This window comes from Carcharodon carcharias, chromosome 9 (genome assembly GCF_017639515.1).
Source record: "Carcharodon carcharias isolate sCarCar2 chromosome 9, sCarCar2.pri, whole genome shotgun sequence".
NCBI classification, from domain to species: domain Eukaryota; kingdom Metazoa; phylum Chordata; class Chondrichthyes; order Lamniformes; family Lamnidae; genus Carcharodon; species Carcharodon carcharias.
Genome location: NC_054475.1, coordinates 146,606,159 through 146,627,916, shown reverse-complemented (window position 1 = coordinate 146,627,916; position 21,758 = coordinate 146,606,159).

Here is a 21,758-nt window from a genome sequence, read left to right as displayed (position 1 = left end):
TGTTGCTCATACTTCGTGCGTTTTTCCCAATTTTTCCTCCCACTCTGGTTTTCCCCCTGTCTATACTTGGACCAGGAGTAGGCTGTTCAGCAACTTGAGCCTTCTCTGCATATGGTTGCATTGTTGCTGGTCACCCATGGCACTATGTCCCAATGGGCATTCCTTGTATATGTGTGTGTGTGTTGCTAGTCGTCTTGATCCTGATATTGTTCTCACTTGAATTAGGGGTGCACTTTTTAGCAAGGTTTCACTGGATAGCAAGCAGGGGCAGAACCTTCACTTATTTTTGGAGCTGCCTAGCTTACAGCACTGAGGTCAGTTGTAGTACGCATGTCATCCAAGATGAGATCAGAACTCAACAGGGAATTAAACCTAAGATGGATTTGCTTTGATTACACCAGCAAATGCTTTTCCACTGTTGTCTAGCTGGTTGGGATTGCTCTCACCTGGTTCCATTCTTGGCTATCTAATGGTAGCCGGAGAATCACTTGCAATGGCTTCTTTTCCTTCCCTCAAATTACCTCTGGCTTCCCCCAAAGATCACAGATGTCAGTCTTCAGCCAATTCAATTCACTCCAAGTGATATCAAGAAACCGCTAAAGGCACTGGATACTGCAAAGGCTATGGGCCCTGACAATATTCCGTCAACAGCACTGAAGACATGCTTCAGAACTTGCCACACCCCTCGCCAAGCTTTTCCAGTACAGCTACAACACTGGCATCTAATTGGCTATGTGGAAAATTGCCCAGGTATATCCTGTACACAAAAAAGCAGGACAAATACAATTCGGCCAATTGCGCCCCCATCAGTCTACTCTCGATCATCAGTAAAGTAATGGAAGGGGTCATCAACAGTGCTATCAAGCAGCACTTGCTTATCAATAACCTGCTCACTGACGTCCAATTTGGGTTCCGCCAGGGCCACTCAGCTTCTGACCTCATTACAGCCTTGGTTCAAACATGGACAAAAGGGCTGAACTCGTGAGGTGAGAGTGACTGCCCTTGACACCAAAGCTGCATTTGACAGAGTGTAGCATCAAGGAGCCCTGGCAAAACTGGAGTCAATGGGAATCAGGAGGAAAACTCTCAGCTGGTTGGAGTCATGCCCAGCACAAAGGAAAATGGTTGTGATTGTTGGAGATCAATCATCTCAGCTCCAGGAGTTCCTCAGGGTAGTGTCCTCGGCCCAACCATTTTCAATGGCTTCATCAACAACCTTCCTTGTCAGGAAGGTCAGAAGTGGAGATGTTTGATGATGATTGCACAATGTTCAACACCATTCACGACAACTCATACTGAAGCAGTCCATGTCCAAATGCAGCAAGACCTGGACAATATCCAGGCTTGGGCTGACAAGTGGCAAGTAACATTCAAGCCACACCAGTGTCGGGCAATGACCATTTCAAACAAGGCAGAATCCAACCATCACCCCTTGATGTTCAATGGCATTACCATCACTGAACCCACACTATCAACATCCTGGGGGTTACCTTTGACCAGAAACTGAACTGAACTAGCCATATAAATAATGTGGCTACAAGAACAGGTTGGAGGCTAGAAATCGTACAACAAGTAACCCACCTCCTGACTCCCCAAAGCCTGTCCACCATCTACAAGGCACAAGTCAGGAGTGTGATGGAATACTTCCCACTCGCCTGGATGAGTGCAGCTCCTTAAGACTTGTTTTTATTCATTCATGGGATGTGGGCATCACTGGCTAGGCCAGCATTTATTGCCCTTGTTCAGAGGGCATTTAAGAGTCAACCACATTACTTTGGGTCTGGAGTCACATGTAGGCCAGACCAGGTAAGGGCAGCAGATTTGCTTCCCTAAAGGGGCATTAATGACCAGGTGGGTCTGTACATCAACGACATCGTTAGACATTTTATTCCAGATTTTTTTTTAAATTGAGCTCAAATTTCACTATCTGCTGTGGTGGGATTCAAACCCGGGTCCCCAGAGCGTTACCCTGGGTCTCTGGATTACTAGTCTAGCGACAATACCACTACGCCATTGCCTTCACCCTTGACGCCATCCAGGACAAAGCAGCCCGCTTGATTGGCACCACATCCACAAACATTCACTCCCTCTACCATCGACACACAGTAGCAGCATAGCGTACCACCTGCAAGATGCACTCAAGGAATTCATCAAGGTGCCTTCGACAGCAGCTTCCAAACCTACGACCACTACCATCTAGAAGGACGAGGGCAGCAGATAGATGGGAAAACCACCACCTGGAAGTTCCCCTCCAAGTTACTTGCCATCCTGGCTTAGAAACATATCGCCATTCCTTCACTGTTGCTGGGTCAAAATTCTGAAACTCCCTTGCTAACAGCACTGTGGGTGTACTTACACCACATGGACTGCAACAGTTCAAAAAGGCAGCTCACCACCACCTTATCAAGGGCAATTAGTGATGGACAATAAAGGCTGGCCCAGCCAGTGAAGCCCGCATCCCATGAATGAAGAAAAGTAATCCTTGGCCCCCTCCTATTTCTTATCTACATGCTGCCTTTGATGACATCATCTGAAGACATGGCATTAGTCTTCACATGTAAGCTGATGACAACCAGCTTTACCTCACCACCACCTCTCTCGACTCATTCACTTTTGCTAAAATATCAGACTGCTTATGCAGCATCTAGTACTGATGAGCAAAAAAATCCTCCAATTAAATATCAGGATATTTGAGATCATTGCTTTTAGTCCTGACGCTAAACTCTTTCCCTAACCACTCTCTCCATGCCTCTCTCTGGCAACAGTCTGAAATGAAGACAGTCTGTTCACAATCTTGGTGTTACATTTGATCCTGGGATGAACTTCCGACCTCATATTCGTACCATCTCTAAAATTGCCTATCATCACCTTAACGTCACTCAACTTCTCCCCTGTCTCAGCTCATCTGCTGCTGAAATCCTTATCCATACCTTGGCTTACCTCTAAACTTGACTATTCAACACATTCCTGGCTGGCTTCCCACATTCCACCCTCTGCAAACTTGAGGTCATCCAAAACTCTACTGTCCATATCTTAACTTGCAGCAAGTCCCGTCCCCCTGTCACCCCTGTGCTCGCTGACCTACATTGGCTCCAGTTCAAGCAATGTCTTGATTTTAAGATTCTCATTCTTGTTTTCAAATCCCTTCAGGGCCTTTCCCCTCCCTATCTCTAATCTTCTCTAATCCCACCCCCCCACACTTCCTGAGTTATCTGCACTCTAATTCAGGCCTCTTGTGCATGCCAAATTGCAATTTCTACACCACTGGTCACTATGCCTTCAGTTGTCCAGGCCCCAAGCTCTGGTATTACCTTCCTACGCCTCTCCATCTCATCTGCCTCCCTTTAAGACACCTTAAAATTTTCCTCTTTGACCAAGATTTTTGTTATCTGATCTAATATCTATGTGGCTCGGTGTCATGCTTCATTTTATTATACTTCTGTGAAGCGCCTTGGAACATTTCATTGCATTAAAGGTGCTATATAAGTATAACTTGTTTGATGAATGGATTGGGCCCACACTGAACGCTGAGGCTTCAGGGACTCCATCTAAGCTAAATGTGCATAGAGAGGTGGGAGGGGCATAATAACTATGGCTAGTTTTGCTTTGGTAGAATATGGCAATTACTTGGTAATTACAGAAAAAAATTATTGAATAACAAGAGCTGAAAAGAAATGTAGAAGAAGAGACAGCCACTTAACCAATGAGGAATAAAACATCGGACTTCAGTCACAATGTAAAAAATAACTCTGAACGCCATGGACAAAATAGATGAGATAAAGATTATTACTCGACCGAGTGGCATTATTTTCACATGGCCTTCATTGTTTTCCTATTATGGCGCTTTTTATCCTTTTGGCTAGTGTTACTACAGTCTAGGCACAACAAAAGAAAGGGGATTCTTTTGAGCCTGCAGAAGTTAACTAAATTTATGGTGCCTGAGATTTATATTGTTCTGAGTACTTACCTCTGCACTGATATGTTTTATCTAATATACTGCAACACTAAATTTGGGATCCTGAACAGATTGGGATCTTGAGCATTTCTGAAAAATGAGAATTTTTCTGCTGAAACTTCTCATCTTGCACTGATCAAGACAATTCTCAAGAATACCAAAAGTAAAGGGAACAATTTATACAATATGAGACAATTCAAGACAAAAAGCCTCAACAAAAAGAAATGTATCTTTTTTTCAGCAATACTCAAGTTCTGTGCTACTAAACAACTATTAGTTTGTGAGCTTTTCAGCTGTGATGTTAGTGTCCACTGCTTATAGTAGGAACGTTCATGCAAATACAATTTGTCCGCTTTGTGCAGCGACTGGTATAATGGTATTGCTTTAAAAATCATTTCAATTTACAGTTGTCAGAGAGAGGACAGTAGATTGGTGATGCTTAGTTTAGTTTAAAAATGACAACATTTCTTAATAGGAGGTTTGACTGTACAAAAATGTTGAGAGAATGAAAGACATGAACAGGATTGCTGAGGGTGCCAGACAGCTTAGTCCAATTTCATTGAAACAATGGACTTAAAAGTGTACTGCTGCTTTTAAAAATCCATTCATGGGAATGGCCACCGAGCCTTCATTATCCATTGACCATGCAAGGAAAAGAAACAAATATGAAAAAGATACCAATGATGTGCAAATATGCCATATTTGTTTCTTTCCCTTTAGTGGCCAATTTTTCTTGTCTCTGTGACCATATAATGTTTTTGATAACATTGAAATTTCTTGCATGCACTTCATGTGCATGCCTTCTTAAAAAGGAAATAGATAGATTTCTAGACTCTAAAGGCATCAAGGGATTTGGAGAGAGAGCGGGAGTACGACGTTGAAATAGAGGATCATCCATGAGCATATTGAATGGCGGAGCAGGGTTGAAGGGCCGAATGACCTGCCGCTGCTTCTATGTTTTTATAAGGTTTCCGTGTCAGCAATTTATCATGATTGATAACTCCTGGTTGAAGTTATGTTATTATTGCTAAACTATTTTTAAAGCACTTATAACATTATTTATGACATAACCACTTTTAGGACACAAATTGCCAGTTTCACAATGACAACATGGGAGGGCAGGCTGGTTTGTGTGGCCAAGGGATTGTGATGGTGGCCAAAGGCCTGAAGCTGTGGAGCTGTTTGTGGATGTGGTGCCAATCAAGCGGGCTGCTTTGTCCTGGATGTTGTTGTTGGTGCTGCACCCTTCCAAGCATGTGGAGAGTATTCCATCACACTCCTGCCTTGTGCCTTGTAAATTCTTCCTTCTCTTCTGTAACCATTCTATGATTCTATCTAGCTGCTCTATGTTGTACCTGATCTGAAAGTTCTTGATGCTGACACTAATGAAATACAGTTCATTTCCCAGCACCAATATCTCTTGGATGAATTCTAGACCCTGCACGATATGCAAGAAATATTGTATCTGAAACTTCAACATATAATCTATAAATTGAGGGAAGATTATCAGAGAGATCTCATCTCTCTGCTTTTCTAACATGCAATTATTAAAAAATTGGATTGGAATGCCCCATTCAGATCTAAGTTATATAATTGATTTAAATTAGCTTACCGTTGAATGTTCGCTGCATAACCCAGTACACATCACATTGAGACTTATTAAAATTAGTTTAGTCACAACAGAATGACTTTCATTTATGCAGCACCTTTAATAATATCTGTACCAAAATCCAAACAACTAATGATGTACTTTTGCAGTGTAGTCACTGTCATAAGGTAGGAAACAAGGAAGCCAGTTTCCACACAGCAATATCTCACAAATATGATAAAGGCCAGATAATCTGGTTTTAGTGATGTTAGTTGAGGAATAAATATTGACCTGGATACTGGGGAGAACTCTTTGCTCTTCAGTAGTGCCATGGGATATCTTATGTCCACCTGAGAGGGAAGGCAGTGCAAACAGAACAGCAATACAGCACCAAAAAGAACTTTCACTTGCCAGAATCAAAGATGAGTCCAGATATAAAGATCCATAAACTCTATTTAACAATTATGATGACACAATTAATAGCATTACAAGGTTAGGCAGAGGATTATATACAGTATCTGGATATGTATGATTGACAGTCTAAAATAATTTAAATATATTGTAATGGTTTAGCATTAGCTGGGTTTGGCTTCATAACAGTATGCCAGAGGTATATTCAATGTCCAAGATTACAGTACCATTTAAGACTAAATTTAACATTTGAACTTAACATATTACAGCTAAGTTTCCAATATTTCAGTTCCACCATGATCTGTGAGGAGGTTGGTTTCTGTGGCGCTGCCTTCCTTTGAGATGCTCAGGCTCTTATCTATTGGGATATCTGTGGCAAGTTGATGTCTGTGGTCATTGTCTTTTCTCTTTGGTTATCTCATCCTGGTTTATCCAACCCTGTGTATATGCTGTTTTCCTGTTTTATGCTTTACTTTCCTTGCTCAAAGACTTAGAAGTTGCATTTTGTAGTTTCTGTTCAATTCCGCACTTAACCTTCTAACTTTAATTTTTAATACCTGCTTGGCTTCTAAAAATCTCCACAACTTCCTTTTAATCATCTAACCTGCCTGAAAACATGTTCTCAAATTCCACTAAACCTTCTGATTTGGATGGCTGAAGTACTTTAGTTACCTCAGCTTAGTGCCATAGAGATAATCCTTAATTTTGCAAGCCATTATTTTGCAAGCAAGACTATAAATACAGTCATAGCAATCATTTTTCAAATTGTTATTCAATTGGGACAGGGTTGTGTCTAAAACAATTAGGACCAGATTTTAATTAATCTGAAGAATAGACTTTTCATTAAATACATAATTCCTTTCCAGTTGACTGATTTTGAAATCAGGTGAGGAAAACCTGTTTCAGTGATATCAAGTCTGCTCAAGGTTGTATTTCTTAGTCCTAACCTTTTAAGGACAAAACACATTGGGCTGAATTTTATGTGCCTCTGGCAGGTGTGTTTACCAGGGAGGGGGTTGGGGGGGGGGGAACAGATAAAATAGGGCATGTGCCCACCCCACCACCTTCCCATCCACCCCTGAGCACTCACCCATATTACAGCAGCAAATTATCCAAACAGCCGAGACAATAAACAACAATATTTTGAAAGGTCTCCCACGACCTGAGAACCAACCTCCTAGAAATTCAACTACAAGAAGCCTCTCAGCTTACTGAGAATCCTCTACAAGACCTTCACCAGCTAAAGCATCAATTTCATCAAAGAAACTACAGGCCTGCCACCAAAGGGACTGAAATAATTATAAATTACAACCATGTTTTTACCTTCATCTGTATCTAATCTGTGTGGGTGTGAAGCGAGTGGGTAAGATGTGTTTTAAATTCTGAGGCAAGTGTGTACTAATAAATAACTTTAAACTCACAAAAAGCTTGAGCTGGAAATAATTAAATGGAATTCTCACTGGGAGGGTAAGAAAACATACAAGAAAAACTGATCAGAGGCAGTAAAAGGGAACACACAAATTCTGACCATGACAACTGATTGTGGTGGGGGCAGGAGATTTTGGTGTGACAAAAATAGAATTTCCATCTGTTGAGTTTGTATATCTTGCACATTTATCTTTAAAAATTGTGGTAACTTGATTCTAAGATCCCACAAGTTCTTTTGAAAACCGTAATGATCGCTTGGAGATTACTTAAAAACAGAAAGTGTTGGAAATACTCAGCAGGGCTGGCAGCATCTGTGCAGAGAGAAACAGAGTTAACATTTTGAGTTGAATATGATTCTTCTTCAGAACTGAAGGAATGTAGAAATGTAATGGGTTTTATGCCGTTGAAAGAGGGGAAGGGGAGGAAGAACAAAAGGAAAGGTCTGGGATAGGGTAGAGGAGGGAGAGATTGAAAAACGCAGATGCTATGGAACAAAAGGCAAAGGGAGTGATAATGATTGTAGTAAAAATTTCTTTACTAGTTAAAAAGTTTCTCAATGTTAATGTTGTTTCTCTCTCCACAGATACTGCCAGACCTGCTGAATATTTCCAATACTTTCCGATTTTATCACAGATTTCCAGCACCTGCAGTATTTTGCTTTTATTTGAGCTTGGAGATGTCTTCTCTGTCTCAGACATAAATATCTTTGATCAAAGAGTTAGTGAAGATAAATATGACTGATGGCTGGAATTTTACATCTTGTGCACACACCATCCCACAGTTTCCTCCTCATTAATTTTAATGGACAAGAACAGCACATTATGCCTATAATCCCTTTGATTCCTTAAGGGAGAAAGGTAAAGCTTTTATTTCAAATCACAGATATCTTAAGCACTTTAAAAAATTAATTCTCAGCATCATTGGAAAGGCTGGCATTTATTGCCTACTCCTAGCTATCCTGAGAAAATCGTGGGTCTCCTTCTTGAACTGTTACATGTAGCTGACTAGGCCATATCAGAGTGAACCACATGGTGGTGAAGATGAGTACTGGGTAGTATGTTTCAATACTATTTGAATTTGCAAACTTTCAGCAGCTTGTTAAATTTAAGTAGTTCTACTAAGTTATGTCAATGTATTAAATAAGGATCATTGGGCTATCTCCAGTTTAGTTCCTGTGCTACTGCATTTCAATCTCAGTGAAACTTTGATTTCTGGTACAGACAGGAGAGAGACAGAAAAACTGTATTTCTTTCTGTCCATAAGCAGAAGGTGTTTTGAATTATTTTTAAAGTATGCTGTGGTGTGTTTTCCCAAACCCTCAGTTTATGTGATCCAATTTACTAATAAGTAGCAGCAAACTCATTATGATTAACTCAGAAGGTTACTTTATTTGACATTCAAAACCCAGGGGAGTATTCACAACTTCACACACACACACACATATACACACAGTAAAAGAGGGGGATAGAAAAAAGAGTTTTACTGGATAGTAATAGTATAAGAACCACAGAAATGAGTATCAATTCACATGATTTCCAGAGTCCAGAATCAAGAGTCCAATGAGGTGTTCTTCCATGTAAGAGGAGCTCAAGCTCAGCTGGCAGAAGACCAGGGGTTGTAGAACTCTTTTCACAGTCAGTGCTGATACTGCGAGATAAAGTTATTATGCAGGGACTGAGTTAGTTCTACAGCTGATGGTAGGAAATCTTGTAGCAGAGACAGGCTTTGAGGAGCAGGCTGATGTTCAGCCTGGAGTTCTGCTTCTTGCTGGTTCACTGGTTGGATGTTAAATAGCAGGCTGAGGATTTCTCAGTTCTCAAATGCATATAGAGATTTCAAAAGAGTCACTCGAGTCACTTGACTTTCTTTCTCCATAATGACTTCAAAGGGGATGTTTATCCCATGTCTGGAACTGGCTCTGATTTCAGGACTGATAATGTCCCAGTCATTAGCTGTTTAAGTTACCATCCATATTGAGGTTCTTGTGTTGGGAAGCCATTGTCTAGGCAGACACTCTGACTCTGCTGGATTACATCCCTTTGCCCCCCTCACTGGTCCCCTTTTGAAATGGACCCGGACAATCCCAGGTGTGAGATGAGTCCATTAGCTGCTCTGCAGGCATAATAAGTTTTTTTGTGTGAGTCCCTGGTTTTGTGATTACAAGGGCTCTGTACAATGAGATATGAGATTCCTCAGGCTGAGAGAGGAATTATTTTGTTCTTGTAATTGATGTTGGTAGCTTCCAGAACAAAGGGCCAATCCTGTGGTCATGTGACTTGTAGCAGCTATCTTTTCTGGTTCAGCAGAAAGTCAATTTTAAAGATAGCAAGAAGAATAAAGTTTTAATACTCACTGTAGTGGATTTCTTTTCATGTCATGGGGACCCAACAATGTCTGATCATTGTCAAAACAGTCTGGTTGAAGATGGATGTGGCAATCCCATGCTGTCAACCCATTGTTTACCAATACATTACAATTACCAGTAGATTCAATTGAGGCATTCAAGAGGGAATTAGATGATTATTTGAAAAGAAACAATCTGCAGGGTTACGGGGCGAAGGCAGGAGAAGGGCACTAGGTGAGTTGCTTATTCAGAGAGCCACAATAGGTCAAATGGCCTCCTTCTGTGCTGTAATTAATAGGATTACATTTTATTTAAAACAAACCAGGCAAAGGGTATTAGAAATACAGTATCTTTTCCTTAAAAAACAACACATCCAGACGGAATTGCTCGCCCTGGAGACTAAGTGCAATGGCAGGCAGGAAAGTTGATGCAATTCTCGCCAGCAGGCAGGGCAGGTTGCCGCGCCAGATCATCCATATTTCACCTCATTATGGATGAGCAAACAAGCAGAATGCCATATCTCGTGATGGGGCGGACTGGGATTCGACCATCCTGCCATTACCTCATTGGGTCAGATTTCTGGGCACCATATTTAAACAGCACCCGCACGTACATTTACGCTCTAGACCCAGGGCTTGTCGTGACAAACAATAGAATGGCCCCGAAAAGAACCAAAGCATCTGCCCACAGGCTCAAGGATAAGTGCCTTGCATCACTCTTCCAGGCAGTCAAGGACCAGCGGGAGGGCCTTTACCCCCGTGATGGAAGCCGGAGGTCCACCAAGGCTTGGCAGGAGGTTGCCAGGGTAGTCAACGCCTGTGGTCCTCAAAAGAGGTCTGCTCTCCGATGCAGGAAGAGGATGAATGATCTCATCCGCTGCGCCAGGGTAAGTCAACCTTTCCCTCACTCTTAGCTCACACTCTCACAAGGCCATCAGACATTTGCAGGGCTACAGTCCACAGGGATCTCACACACTGCTAGCACAACAGACATCATCACTGATTCTCTCACACACACTTTCACATCTTCATCTCTCATCACATCCCGTACAAGTTGTATTTCCAGCCCTTAGCACGCAGCACATACAGCAGCAGGCATGTTTATCATCCGGTTTGGCATCCATCCTGCTCACAGTCTGTCCATCTGTCTTTATGCAGGAAAATATCACCCGCAACAAGAGGGAGGGATCCCAGACTGGAGGGGGAGGGGGGTGGGGGGGGGGGGGGTTGTGGGGTGGGGTTGCTGGATCTCAGGCCACCCACCCGCTTTGAGGAGAAGGTGGCTAAGGACAGAGACCTGAACCGAAGGCGAGATCGGCATCTCCCAGCAGGTCTAGTGAGGCTCATCCTCCGAAACAGTGTGTGCTCTTTAATGTAGATGACTGTCCAGCCAACCACTAATCACCTTTTCTCTCTACTACAGCCACCAGCAAGAAAAGGAGGAGGCACACCACCAGCCAGCCCATCAGCCCCAACTCCCAGACCACCTCGGACGAGGATCCTGAGGACCCACTAGATGTAGAGCCAGCACTGCATTCACCTGCACTCTCTACCAGTGCAGAGAGATCCATCCTGGTCGGACTTAGTCTTAGAGCAGGCTCGGGGTCACCATCTAGTGAGCACAGCACAGATTTGGGTCCACAGCAGATAGGAGGGAGTGACAGCCAAGGTCACCAATACTTGAAGGACTGCTGGAGGTCAGGCTCCGGCTGAGTCCAATCCGATGATGAACCTCTAGAGTCGGCCACCAGAAAAATGTTGGAACTCCAAAGGGGAACAGCAGTCAAGGGGTCATCAGCAGATTAGAATGGAGGATGGAGGAGTCCATCCACGTTCTGTCTGATGTCATTGAACTCGCATGTCGGTGCTTCGAGGTCATCATTGGAAGGGTGACGCCCTTCATAGAGACCCTGGTCCAGCAGTTTGTGCTGGATATGCGCTCGGACCTGCACACTCTGGCTCTAGCTGTGAGTGGGATCCATCAGTGGCTATGTGAGAGGGGGTCAGGGCACCTTGATCTCCTTCCAGGATCCCCTTGACCTCAAGGAATCAGGGAGAAGCCCTCAGACACCCACAGGGAGGAGGAGCATCAGCCAGATACCCCAGGGGCCATTCACACAGGGAGTTTCCTGAGCGAATGCTGCTCGCACAAACCTCGAAGTTGCGATTTGCCAGGTGTACGTCACCTATGTGCGGTCATGAATCAAACCAGTCTAATTAATTACCAGCGTGGCGATTAGATTTGGACTGTGAACATGATTCTGGTGAGCTGGGTTCCTGACATGGTGCGGCAGGCAACCCAACTCACCATGAAAGTTGGGAAGGGAAAATTGCAATCTGTTATTACGCTGGCGGAAAACTGACTTTTGGCCACACTCCAAATTTTCCGTCCTGCCCTCCACAATGTCAACCACTGGCGGGACCAGAAAATCTCACCCATCCTTGTGCAACGTATATCTTTGTTTCAAAGCACTTCATTTGAAAATGAATCTAACCAGCACCAAGTGGTCAGGTAGTATTTTTCCCTTCTGTATTGACAGGAGACATAGTGGAGATTCTACATGCTGTAAACAATCTACTGTGAAGCCGTATGCACTAAAATTCCCCACCTAAGTCCCTTTCCCACTCTACCTCCTTCTTTTCCTTTAACACTCCATAAAACCAATTTCTTTGATAATCTTTTGGCCAACCCCACCCCCAACATCTCTTCCTTTGATTCAGCATCTGTTTATTTCTGATTACTCTGTGAAGGGCCTTGAGACATTTTTCTATTTTGAAGGCATGATGTAAATGCAAGTTATGAACTTAAGAACATATGAAATAGGAGCAGATGTAGGCCATTCGGCCCCTCAAGCCTGCTCCGCTATTCAATAAGACCATGGCTGATCTGTTTGTGTTTCGAATTCCACATTTCCACCTACCCCCGATAACCTTTGATCCCTGTGCCTAACAAGAATCTATCTACCTCTGTCTTAAAAATATTCAATGACCTTGCCTTCACTGCCTTCAGAGGCAGAGAGTTCCAAAGTTGAATAACCCTCTCAGAGAAAAAAATTCTCCTCATCTCCATCCTAAAAGGGCAACTTTTAATTTTAAAACAGTGCCCCCTAGTTCTGGACTTACCCACAAGATATGTGTTTATGTTAGGAAAATGGGTTATCAATAAAGTTAGCTCAGCAACAACGTCAACAGCCTGTGCATCACTGAAACAAAAAACATAGTGTCAGAAGTATAATAAACACAAAAGTGGAGGTTCTGAAACCACCGACTGAGTTCAGTTTGGAGGGCAACCTCGCCAAGGTTCCAGCAGCGATTCGATCTGTACCTCACAACGACGGGCAGTGATAAAAAAGACTTTCAGGTACAGCCTTCCATCTTTCTTCATGCAGCAGGGGAAGAAGCCCTCGAAGTCTATAACACATTCACGTTTGAAAGTGATGAGAAATGAAATGACTTGAAAGAAATAATGGAAAAATTCAAAGCCTACTGCAGCCCTAAGAAAAACATCACGTATGAAAGTTACTGTTTTTTAACATTTACGCAAGGCAGTGACAGCATTAGTCAGTACGTAACTGAGATGAGAAAACGAGCTAAATCATGTGAATTTGGTGAGCTTGAAGAATCACACATCTGAGATAGAATAATTCGTGGGATCGCAAATGACACTCTGAGGGAACAGCTTTTGAGCGAAGTTGATCTCATGCTAGAGAAAGCAATAAATACCTGCAGAGTGACAGAGATGATGAAATGCCGAAGTAAACAGATGACAGAAGATGTTAAGCCACACATGGTCAAGCAGTTGGATGCAGTCAAACAGAGACAGCCCCAGGAAAGAACAAATAGACAGTCTGAATGTAAAAAGAACAAAACTGCTATTAAAACATTTAAATGCAGCCAATGCAGAACAGAGCATTTAACACATAGTTGTCCAGCCTACAGAACGCACGTAAGAACTGTGATAAACCAAATCACTTCGCTAAGATGTGTAAATCGAAGAAAGTGCATACAATTACAGGTGATGACACACACTGAAACTGAACTTTTTGTTGGTGCAGTAACAACAAATTCCAAAGGAGACAAATAGAAGGTTGATTTAAAAATTGGCAACATGATGGTGAATTTCAAGTGTGACACAGGTGCTCAAGCAAATGTCATTTCCATAAGCCTGTATCATAAGATAAGCAAAGAAAAACAGCTAACTAAAACAAACTTGAAGCTGTCTGCTTATACAAGTGGAAAATGACTGTAGAAGGCAAGTGCATACTTGAAAGTGAATTACGATAAACAGCCTCAAGCACTTCCATTCATAGTGATGAAAACTGATGCAAAACCCATTCTTGGAATCAAAGCTTGTGAAGATCTGAAGCTAATCAAGAGAATAATGATTGTCACCACTGATGACATCCTGAGCGAGTATAAAGATGTGTTCCAGGGAATTGGCTACCTAGAAGGAGAACACACCATCAAGATTGATGAAACTGTGACACCCAAAACACACCCGCCCAGAAAAATACCAGTAATGCTGAGACTGACTGGAAGCAGAGTTGGAGAAACAGAATGGAGAAACTTCACATCATCAAGAAAATTGAAGAACCAACAAAGTGGGTTAATCCAATTACAATTGTGGAAAAATCCTATGAGAATCTGCGAGTCCGTCTGGATCCCAGAGACCTAAACCAGACAGTACAAAGAGAGCATTACCAGCTGGCGACAGCTGAAGAGATCATGTGTAAGCTAGCTGATGCTAAACACTATTCTGTCTTGAACGCAAGTTCAGTCTTCGTGCAGGTCAAGCTGAATGATCGCAGCTCCTACCTCTGTACCTTCAACACACCGTACATGCAGGATTCACGCTTATCTTTTGGTATTAATTCAGCTCCAGAGGTGTTCCGCAGAACAGTGAAGCAGCTGTTTGAAGGGTTTGAGGGCACGGAAACCTCTATCGACGATGTTCTTGTCTGGGGAGCCTCAGAGAAGAACACAACCACAGATTGTGACAGGTGCTGGCCAGAGCTAGAGAAAGGAACCTCAAGTTGAAGGAGAAAAAGTGCAAAATAGGTCTTCTTGAAATCAAGTACTTGGCACATGTGCTAAAAATTGAGGGACTGAAGCCTGGCCCGAGTAAAATCAAAGCAGTCGTGAACATGCCACCCCCAAGATGTAAGAAAGGCTTGGAGAGGTTATTGGAAATGGTGACCTATCTTGGGAAATTCATTCCGAACATGTCAGACCTGACAGCACCTCTTAGAAAACTTCTACAAAATGATGTGGAATGGCACTGGGAACGAAGTCACCAAGAAGCTTTGACCAGTCTGAAGAGAACACTGACCCAGGCACCAGTGTTAAAGTGTTACGATGTCAGTCAGCAATTATGGTCTCAGTGGATGCTCCAAAGACTGGGCTGGGAGCTGTCCTCTTGCAAAATGAGGCACCAGTGGCATATGCTTCAAAGACAATGACTGAAACACAGCAGCAGTATGCCCAAATAGGGAGAGAAATGCTAGCAATTGTGTCTGGCCTAAAACGCTTCCACCAGTTTGTCTGTGGCAAAGACATGGAGATAGAGTCTGATCATAAGCCATTGGAAGCTATCCTTAAAAAGCCCTTGGACTGTGCACCACAAAGAATCCAAAGATTACTAATGCATTTGCAGAAGTATCAGGACAGAGTCAAATACAAACCGGGCAAGGAAATGTACATAGAGATAAAAACAAAAAAACTGCGGATGCTGGAAATCCAAAACAAAAACAGAATTACCTGGAAAAACTCAGCAGGTCTGGCAGCATCGGCGGAGAAGAAAAGAGCCGATGCTGCCAGACCTGCTGAGTTTTTCCAGGTAATTCTGTTTTTGTTAAGGAAATGTACATCACAGGCAAACCTACCCATCACAGAGGAAGAGGATAAAGAAATGGAAGCACAGGTTCACATGCTGAGAAAGAACTTACCTGTGGCTGTAACCAAACTGGATGAGATCAGGGAAGTGACCAAGAATGACATCAGCCTGAGAAAACTGCAGCAGATTGTGTGGGCCAGCCAGTTTGCACATCGGAGTGGAGCCCCTTCTGCTGTCCTGGAACTTTCGAGAGGAACCTCATGTAGCAGAAGGGATACTTTTCAAGGGAGAAAAGATCATAATTCTTGCAACACTGAGGAGAGAAATGCTGCAGTGCATACATGAACGTCACTTTGGCATAGAAACATGCAGGAGAAGAGGTTGAGATGTAATGTATTGTCCTAAAATGGGAGCACAAATCAGGGAAATGGTGAATGCGTGAGCAGTGTGCCAAAAGTACAGTAAGTCGCAACAAAAAGAACCACTTCAAACATACAGTGTTCCAGAGAGGCCCTGGCAGAAAATTGGAGTGGACTTGTTCACATTTGACAACAGTAACTTCCTAATAGCAGTAGATTATTACTCAAGGTTTTTGAGCTGGAGGATCATCAACTCAGTGAAAGACACTATTTGGTCTGCCCTAAACTTGTTGGTTTTCCAGTGCAAAGAGTTGTCCCTGACCGAGTGTTGCAGACTGGCACATTCCAAGGTCCAGGACTACGTGCTGAGGGACGCAGTTAAGCTTGGGGCAGCCGCCACAAAGGCGCAATGGGGAAAGGTCGCTGCCTAAGACCTTTCTGCCACAGTGCACCAAGGGGCTGGGAACGGTTTAGAGCCCCTCGGGCTGTACAGTTCAAAATGAATGTCTGCCAATGATTGTAATATTCATTGTTTGTTCTGATACACCTTGTGATACATGTTGTAAAAGTTGAACCTGATTGTATTTTTGTAATGGTGATTTTGAAATGGTTCGAAATGTTTTTGAAGATTTATGAATAGAGTATATTTTTGCAAAAAAAAAAAATTACTCAAGGTTTTTGAGCCTGTGCTGCTGAGAAATGATAGTAAGAGCATCACGGTAATAAATCATTTAAGATCAGTTTTTGCTCGACATGGCATACCTGAAGTGCTCATCTCAGATAATGCTCCACAATTCTCAGGCACTGAGTTTCACAAATTTGCAGAGGACTGAGAGTTTTGCCACACTACATCATGTCCCAAATTTCCACAATCCAAGGGAATTGTGGAACGTGCCATGCAGACCTTAAAACATCTGTTGAAGAAGGCAAAGGTGAATGGAAGAGACCCCTACCTGGGTCTGCTGGATTTCAGGAATACCCCATTAGAGAGCATTGGATCATCTCCAGCACAGCTCCTGGCGGGGAAAAGACTAAGAACTAAGCTTCCAACTGCGCCCCCAACTGTTATTTCCACAGCCAGTGAGCTACAGCGTGCAGGACCTGCTCAAACTGAGACAGCAGAAGCAGAAACAGTAAAAAACAAAACAAAAATAAAAATACCTGGAAAACTCAGCAGGTCTGACAGCATCTGCGGAGAGGAATACAGTTAATGTTTCGAATCCGTGTGACTCTTCAACAGAACTGAGGAAAAATAGAAAAGAGGTGAAATATAAGCTGGTTTAAGGGGGGGGGGGGTGGGACAGGTAGAGCTGGATAGAGGGCCAGTGATAGGTGGAGATAGCCAAAAGATGTCAAAGACAAAAGGACAAAGAGGTGTTGAAGGTTAGGGTTAGGTGATATTATCTAAGGAATGTGCTAATAGGTGACATTAAGGGTAGAAAGCAGGACAAGCAAGGTACAGATAGCCCTAGTGGGGGTGGGATGGTGGGAAGGGATCGAAATAGGCTAAAAGGTAGAGATAAAACAATGGATGGAAATACATTTAAAAATAATGGAAATAGGTAGAAAAAGAAAAATCTATATAAATTATTGGAAAAAAGGGATCGGAAAGGGGGTGGGGATGGAGGAGAGAGTTCATGATCTAAAATTGTTGAACTCAATATTCAGTCCGGAAGGCTGTAAAGTGCCTAGTCGGAAGATGAGGTGCTGTTCCTCCAGTTTGTGTTGAGCTTAACTGGAACAATGCAGCAGGCCAAGGGTGGACAAGTGGGCATGAGAGCAGGGTGGAGTGTTGAAATGGTAAGCGACAGGGAGGTCTGGGTCATGCTTGTGGACAGACCGAAGGTGTTCCACAAAGCGGTCACCAAGTCTGCATTTGGTCTCTCCAATGTAGAGGAAACCGCATTGGGAGCAGCCAATTCAGTAGACTAAATTGAGGAAAGTGCAAGTGAAATGCTGCTTCACTTGAAAGGACTGTTTGGGCCCTTGGACGGTGAGGAGAGGGGAAGTAAAGGGGCAGGTGTTGCACCTTCTGCGGTTGCATGGGAAGGTGCTGTGGGAGGGGGTTGAGTTGTAGGGGGTGATGGAGGAGTGGACCAGGGTGTCCCGGAAGGAACGATCCCTGCGGAATGCTGCCAGGGGGGTGAAGGGAAGATGTGTTTGATGGTGGCATCATGCTGGAGTTGGCAGAAATGGCGGAGGATGATCCTTTGAATGCGGAGGCTGGTGGGGTAATAAGTGAGGACAAGGGGGACCCTGTCATGGTCTGGGAGGGAGAGGAAGGTGTGAGGGTGGATGTACGGGAGATGGGCTGAACACGGTTGAGGGCCCTGTCAACCACCGTGGGTGAAAAACCTCAGTTAAGGAAAAAGGAAGACATGTCAGAGGAACTGTTTTTGAAAGTGGCATCATCAGAACAGATGCGATGGAGGCAAAGGAACTGAGAGAATGGGATAGAGTCCTTACAGGAAGCGGGGTGTGAGGACCTGTAGTCGAGGTAGCTGTGGGAGTCGGTAGGCTTGTAATGAATATTGGTGGACAGTCTATCACCAGAAATTGAGACAGAGAAGTCAAGGAAGGGAAGGGAAGTGTCAGAGATGGACCATGTGAAAATGATGGAGGGGTGGAAATTGGAAGCAAAATTAATAAATTTTTCCAGATCTAGAAGAGAGCATGAAGCAGCACCAAAGCAATCATCGATGTACCGGAGAAAGAGTTGTGGGAGGGGGCTTTTGTAGGACTGGAACAAGGAATGTTCCACATACCCCATAAAGAGACAGGCATAACTGGGGCCCATGCAAAACAGTACTTTGGATGAGGCACCTGACCTCTGCCTGACCTGAACATGGGAAACACAGTGAGGATTCTTCATGAAGGGATCTGGAATCCTGCTGTTGTCACAGGAATCACAGGAGAACCAAGGTCTTACATAGTGCAGACTCCAAATGGACCACAGTACAAGAGAAACTGGAAATTCTTACAGATAAAAAATGAAATGAAACCCTGCTCTGAACCAGAAAGTGTAGCTGAAGATCAAAAACCAGACTGCACCAGTGAAGCAACAGATAACCAGACAAAGCCTGAGAGTCCTGAAAACTATCCAAGGGGTAATAGTGACACAGAGCTGGCGAAGGCCCCTTGTCCTTCAAAATCACCTCTATCACCATTCAGAATATCCAGTGGAAGAATTGTGAAAAAAACAGAGATACAGAGATGAGTAAAAGACAAAACAGGCTGATCAAAACAGAGTGAGAAAAAATTGATAAGAGACCTTGTGTAATTGAGTTGTATAAAAGTATTTTTTGAAAAAGGGAAATGTCATGATAATAGCCAATTGGCAAGAGTGTCATCCGCAGTCACTGTCACCGGGAAGCAGTCTGGGAAGAGTATCCTCTGCAGCCTCTGTTGCCGATTAAAAAAAAACAAAGAGTGACATCACAGGAAAACTGTTGACAAATGTGAACAAGTCCATTCCAATTTTCTGCCAGGGCCTGTACATTGGTTGGTAACTGCTAGTTTGAACTACCTATTCTAAGTTGATTTCAGATTAAAGAGGACTACTGGGGCCCAGGATCGGAGGCCTAACACTTCAGCTTCAGCTCAGCCGAGAGAACAAGTTCTAGTTGATTTTAAAAAGTGTATTTTGAATCTCTATTCTAACTTGCTTTCAGTTTAAAGGTAAATAGGAGAAATATATGACAGATTGATAAACTAAAGACCAGTAGGAAATTTAAAAAACAAATTGAAAAACAAATTAAAATAGAGATGCAGGGCTAGGTGATGTGTTGTAGCTGCATGATGTGGGAGCTGGTGGACCCCATTGTGGTTCCTAGTGACCATATCTGTAGCAAATGTTGGTTGCTCGAGGAACTCCGGCTCAGAGTTGATGAGCTGGAGTCTGCGCTTCGGGCACTGCAACACATCAGGGAGGGGGAGAGTTACCTGGATGCTGTGTTTCAGGAGACAGTCACACCCCTTAGATTAACTACCTTAAATTCCACCAATGGGCAGGGACAGGAGGGTGTGACTATAAGTGAGGCAGGTAGAGGGATCCAGGAAGTAGCACTGCAGGAGCTTCAGCCCTTGCCTTTATCCAACAGGTTCGCGATTCTTGCTCCCTGTGTGGACAAGAGCCAGGACTGTAGGGAGGATGAGCAAACTGACCATAGCACCGTGGTACAGGGAGCCATTCAAGTTGGGGGAGAAAAGAGCAATGTAGTTGTAATCGGGGATGGTATAGTTAGGGGAATGGATACTGTTCTTTGTAGCCAGGATCGAGAGTCCCGAAGGCTATGTTGCCTACCTGGTGCCAGGGTTAAGCATATCTCATCTGGGCTGCAGAGGAACTTGGAGTGGGAGGGGAAAGATCCAGTTGTCGTGGATCACGTACCAACGATATAGGTAGAACAAGGAAAGAGGTTCTGCTGAGGGAATATGAGCAGCTAGGGGCTAAATTAAAAGCAGAACCAAGAAGGTAATAATCTCTGGATTGCTACTGAGCCACGAGCTAATTGATACAGGGTCAATAAGATTAAAGAGGTAAATGCGTGGCTCAAAGATTGGTGTGGGAGAATGGGTTCGAATTCATGGGACATTGGCACCAGTACTGGGGAAAGAGGGAGCTATTCTGTTCAGACGGGCTACACTTGAATCAGGCTGGGACCAGCGTCCTGGCGAATCGCCTAACTCGGGCTGTAGATAGGGCTTTAAACTAAATAGTGGGAGGGAAGGTTCAGTTTCCCATGGAAATATAACAAATCATAGTTTAAGTAGAAGGTAAGAGTGCAGGTTAGTGATGAGGCTGATTGTTACCAAAAAGTGAAAGGGAGGCATGGAGTGTGTGAATGCCATATTGCACCAAAGAATCATATAAGACCAGGGAAAATTGACAATAGGGCAAACTTAAAGGCTTTGTATCTGAATGCGTGTAGCATTTGAACTAAAACTAAAGAGTTAACAGCGCAAATAGAGATAAATACGTATGATTTGGTGGCGATTCCTGAGATGTGGTTACAGGGAGAACAGGTTTGGGAGTTGGATATCCAAGGGTACTCAGTGTTTCGGAAGGATAAGCAAGAAGGAAAAGGAGGTGGTGTAGCTTTGTGAGTAAAGGAAGAGATCAGTGCTATAGTGAGGAATGATATAGGCACTGGAGAGTAAGATGTAGAGTCAGTCTGGATAGAAATAAGAAATAGCAAGGGAAAGAAATCCCTGGTGGGAGTAATCTGTAGGTTCCCAAACAGTAGTTCAGCAGTAGGGCATAGTATAAACCAGGAAATACTGGGAGCATGTAAGAAAGGCATGGCAATAATCATGGGTGATTTTAATATGCATATAGACTGGGCTAATGAAATTGGCAAGGGTAGCCTCAAGGGAGAGTTCAGAGAGTGTTTTAGAGATTGTTTCTTGGAGCAATATGTTGTGGAACCAACCAGGGAGGAGACTATTCTGGATTTGGTTTTGTGTGATGAGATGGGATTAATTAATGATCTCAGAGTAAAGGATCCTCTAAGGAAGACTGATCATAGCATGCTAGAATTTCAAGTTCAGTTTGAGAGCGAGAAACTTGAATCCCACACTAGTGTTCTGGAGTTAAACAAAGGTAACTACATAGGCATGAGGGCAGATTTGGTCCTAGTAGACTGGGCAGGAAGACAACAAGGTAGGACAGTTGATGAACAGTGGCAGATGTTTAAGGAGATATTCAATTCCTCCCAAGTAAAATATATTCCAAAGAGGAAGAAAGATGATGAGAGGGGGAAAAAGCATCATGGCTAAGTAAGGAAGTTAAAGATAACATAAAGGCAAAAACTAAGGCATACCAAATTGCAAAGGTCAGTG